The sequence below is a fragment of the Triticum urartu genome, chromosome 4 (assembly GCF_003073215.2).
Source record: "Triticum urartu cultivar G1812 chromosome 4, Tu2.1, whole genome shotgun sequence".
NCBI classification, from domain to species: Eukaryota; Viridiplantae; Streptophyta; class Magnoliopsida; order Poales; family Poaceae; genus Triticum; species Triticum urartu.
The window spans coordinates 461965390-461970755 of NC_053025.1; positions in this window are offsets into that span (position 1 = coordinate 461965390).

Below are 5366 nucleotides of genomic sequence, written 5' to 3' on the forward strand. Positions count from 1 at the left end.
GGTTTCACTAACCATCAACAATTGATGCTCCTTCTTGATTTCTACTTTTGTGGTGTCAAACATCGTGAATATCTCAAGGATCATCATATATGTCCCTGATATATTATAGTTCATCACGAAGCTCTAGCAGCTTGGTGGTAATGACTTCGGAGAACCATCACTATTTCATCTGGAAGATCAACTCCCACTCGATTCAAGCGATTGTTGTACTCAGACAATCTGAGCACAAGTTCAACAATTGAGCTTTTCTCCCTTAGTTTGCAGGCTAAGAAAATCGTCGGAGGTCTTATACCTCCTGACGTGGGCACGAGCCTGAAATCCCAATTTCAGCCCTCGAAACATCTCATATGTTTCGCGACGTTTCAAAACGTCTTCGGTGCCTCAACTCTAAGCCGTTTAACTGAACTATCACGTAGTTATCGAAATGTGTATGTCAGATGTTCGCAACATCCACAGACGACGTTCGAGGTTCAGCACACTGAGCGGTGCATTAAGGACATAAGCCTTCTATGAAGCAATGAGGACAATCCTCAGTTTACGGACCTAGTCCGCATAATTGCTACTATCAACTTTCAACTAAATTTTCTCTAGGAACATATCTAAACAGTAGAACTGAAGCGCGAGCTACGACATAATTTGCGAAGACCTTTTGACTATGTTCAGGATAATTAAGTTCATCTTATGAACTCCCACTCAGATAGACATCCCTCTAGTCATCTAAGTGATTACATGATCCGAGTCAACTAGGCCGTGTCCGATCATCACGTGAGACGGACTAGTCATCATCGGTGAACATCTTCATGTTGATCGTATCTACCATACGACTCATGCTCGACCTTTCGGTCTCTTGTGTTCCGAGGCCATGTCTGTACATGCTAGGCTCGTCAAGTCAACTTAAGTGTTTCGCGTGTGTAAATCTGGCTTACACCCGTTGTATGTGAACGTAAGAATCTATGACACCCGATCATCACATGGTGCTTCGAAACGACGAACTTTCGCAACGGTGCACAGTTAGGGGGAATACTTTCTTGAAATTTTAATGAGGGATCACCTTATTTACTACCATCGTTCTAAGCAAATAAGATGTATAAACATGATAAACATCACATGCAATCAAATAGTGACATGATATGGCCAATATCATATTGCTCCTTTTGATCTTCATCTTCGGGGCTCCATGATCATCATCGTCACCGGCATGACACCATGATCTACATCATCATGATCTCCATCATCGTGTCTCCATGAAGTTGCCTCGCCAACTATTACTTCTACTACTACAGCTAACGGTTAGCAATAAAGTAAAGTAATTACATGACGTTTATGTTGACACGCAGGTCATAAATAAATTAAGACAACTCCTATGGCTCCTGCCGGTTGTCATACTCATCGACATGCAAGTCGTGATTCCTATTACAAGAACATGATCAATCTCATACATCACATATATCATTCATCACATCCTTTTGGCCATATCACATCACATAACATACCCTGCAAAAACAAGTTAGACGTCCTCTAATTGTTGTTTGCATGTTTTACGTGGCTGCTATGGGTTTCTAGCAAGAACGTTTCTTACCTACGCAAAAACCACAACGTGATATGCCAATTGCTATTTATCCTTCATAAGGACGCTTTTCATCGAATCCGATCCGACTAAAGTGGGAGAGACAGACACCCGCTAGCCACCTTATGCAACTAGTGCATGTCAGTCGGTGGAACCAGTCTCATGTAAGAGTACGTGTAAGGTCGGCCCGGGCCGCTTCATCCCATAATGCCACCGAATCAAGATTGGACTAGTAACGGTAAGCATATTGAACAAAATCAACGCCCACAACTACTTTGTGTTCTACTCGTGCATAGAAACTACGCATAGACCTAGCTCATGATGCCACTGTTGGGGAACGTAGCATAAATTCAAAATTTTCCTACGTGTCACCAAGATCTATCTATGGAGTCATCTAGCAACGAGGGAGGAGTGGATCTACATACCCTTGTAGATCGCGCGCGGAAGCGTTCAAGAGAACGGGGTTGATGGAGTCGTACTCGTCGTGATCCAAATCACCGATGATCCTAGCGCCGAACGGACGGCACCTCCGCGTTCAACACACGTACGGAGCAGCGACGTCTCCTCCTTCTTGATCTAGCAAGGGGGGAGGAGAGGTTGATGGAGATCCAGCAGCACGACGACGTGGTGGAAGTAGCGGGATTCCAACAGGGCTTCGCTAAGCGCTGCGGGAGGAGGGAGATGTGTCACGGGAGGGAGAGGGAGGCGCCAGGCCTTAGATTGGTTTGCTCCTCCTTTTTCCCCACTATATATAGGGCCAAGGGAGAGGGGGAGGCGCAGCCCTTGCCCCTTCCTCCAAGGAAGGGTGCGGCCAAGGGTGGGGAGGAGTCCATCCTCCCCAAGGCACCTCGGAGGTGCCTTCCCCTTGTAGGACTCTCCCCCTTTTTTCTCTCTTGGCGCATGGGCCTCTTGGGGCTGGTGCCCTTGGCCCATATAGGCCAAGGCACACCCCCTACAGCCCATGTGCCCCCCCGGGGCAGGTGGCCCCACCCGGTGGGCCCCCGGGACCCTTCCGATGGTCCCGGTACAATACCGATGACCCCAAAACTTGTCCCGATGGCCGAAATAGCACTTCCTATATATAATTCTTTACCTCCGGACCATTCCGGAACTCCTCGTGACGTCCGGGATCTCATCCGGGACTCCGAACAACTTTCGGGTTACCGCATACTAATATCTCTATAACCCTAGCGTCACCGAACCTTAAGTGTGTAGACCCTACGGGTTCGGAGACATGCAGACATGACCGAGATGACTCTCCGGTCAATAACCAACAGCGGGATCTGGATACCCATGTTGGCTCCCACATGTTCCACGATGATCTCATCGGATGAACCACGATGTCAAGGACTTAATCAATCCCGTATACAATTCCCTTTGTCTAGCGGTACGATACTTGCCCGAGATTCGATCGTCGGTATCCCGATACCTTGTTCAATCTCGTTACCGGCAAGTCTCTTTACTCGTTCCGTAACACATCATCCCGTGATCAACTCCTTGATCACATTGTGCACATTATGATGATGTCCTACCGAGTGGGCCCAGAGATACCTCTCCGTTTACACGGAGTGACAAATCCCAGTCTCGATTCGTGCCAACCCAACAGACACTTTCGGAGATACCTGTAGTGTACCTTTATAGCCACCCAGTTACGTTGTGACGTTTGGCACACCCAAAGCACTCCTACGGTATCCGGGAGTTGCACAATCTCATGGTCTAAGGAAATGATACTTGACATTAGAAAAGCTTTAGCATACGAACTACATGATCTTGTGCTAGGCTTAGGATTGGGTCTTGTCCATCACATCATTCTCCTAATGATGTGATCCCGTTATCAATGACATCCAATGTCCATGGTCAGGAAACCGTAACCATCTATTGATCAACGAGCTAGTCAACTAGAGGCTTACTAGGGACATGGTGTTGTCTATGTATCCACACATGTATCTGAGTTTCCTATCAATACAATTCTAGCATGGATAATAAACGATTATAATGAACAAGGAAATATAATAATATAATTTATTATTGCCTCTAGGGCATATTTCCAACAACAATCCAGATGATACATAGAGAATGTGCTTGCCATATCCGTTGCATATGGTAAAGAGAATGTATTTCTCTTTCTTGTCAGCATAAGTTTCGCTATGGAAACCATTTTGACGAATATCTCTATAGCTTAGTAGGGCACGAGTTAAACTTGGGAAGCAATGAAGCATCCCAACGTTACTCGAGTACCCATAGGGATAGTAAATATGACTCGGGTTGAGCCAACAAATACCTCATCGCGTCTAGCGATTTTAAAATATCTCATTTCTCTTAATGAGAATGGAAACATTGGACTTCCCTGAGTATAGAGTTTGTGGTGCATATGTCCATAAGGCACATATCATTTTTCATTGGATTGACTCCCATAGAAATCTATATACAGACATGAAGATTCTCAATATAAAAATCACTGTCAGATATAGAATACATATAAATGTATTTGTATCAAAGTGCTGACACAATATATTGTGATATACAATATATGATGACAACAATAATCATGTTCTTATTAGAACATCATAAATGGACATAAATAAATAGATCACTAAGGAGACTAAGGGACTAAATGTATAGTCTCCAAACATGTCAGTTGATGCATATTCAACCATCATGCTCTCCATGCTCATAAGGTCTCGTGACAGCTTGATGGTGTCAGGTTGAGGGTTTGAAGTGAGTTTCAAACCATTACCCTTGAGGTCCTTTGCGTCCCAGTGGCATGGCTTGGATTGCATGCGCTATCCCATGAGATGCAAGACTGATCTTGATGTCCATGACCCGCTTAAGTAAGTTATTATCATTGAGGGCAAGTGCCTCAAATTGTTAGCCATCGATTACTTATAGGGGCAAGCCAGAGATAATTAATTTGCAAGAAGTAAATTAAAAACCGTCATGGTTTTGTAATAAGAATGCAAAAATTTGACTCAAGTGTATAATTTGAAAATGCTCAACCTCAATTGTGGGAACATAACACATTGAAGATCATACAAATCTCATAGTAATAGAGATAGTCTGCACTTGGGCAGTAGATCCAACTCATTACCTTGTGTTTTCCTAATATAATGAGGGAGATGATTGTCAAAAAATTACAAGTTTGTTGTGCGGGAGAAATCAATCTCGACCGCTATGACATGTTCATGAAGAATGGCAATGTGGTAAACACATAAAACATGTCATCCTCGGTGAAAAACCAGTAATTTATTTATATTACAGATTCCGTAATATAAATACATCTTAATGTTGCAAAATTAATAGATCTCAAGAAGGCGGCTTGAAATCATTAGTGTGAATCTCAAATTGCTAAGGATGACACCTTGAATTTTGCATATATATTTGCAAGAAATTGAAAATCTCAATTGCGAATAGACGTATTAATCTCGACATGTAGCGAACATGGAGATACATACATTCCGGAAAATATCGTACTCAACAGAAATACACCACTATTATAATGAATAGTAATGATGTTGCAAACTTGATGTTCAAGTGAAAAACTTGAATTGTATAGACCTCAAATTAAATGAAGTGATCTTGTATCAAGTCGCAAGATAATTCAGCAGGGTGAATTAGTATTTTGTGAGAGAAAATTAATCCTACTCGCTATGAGATTGTTTTGCGAGAGAAGAAAAGATATTTCTCAATCGCAAATCAACACCGTTGTGCGAGAAAACTTAATCTCAATCATAAAACAATGTCGTTGTATTGGTAAAGAACATGTCAGGCATTAACAACCATGTATTTCTCCCCCGCAAAA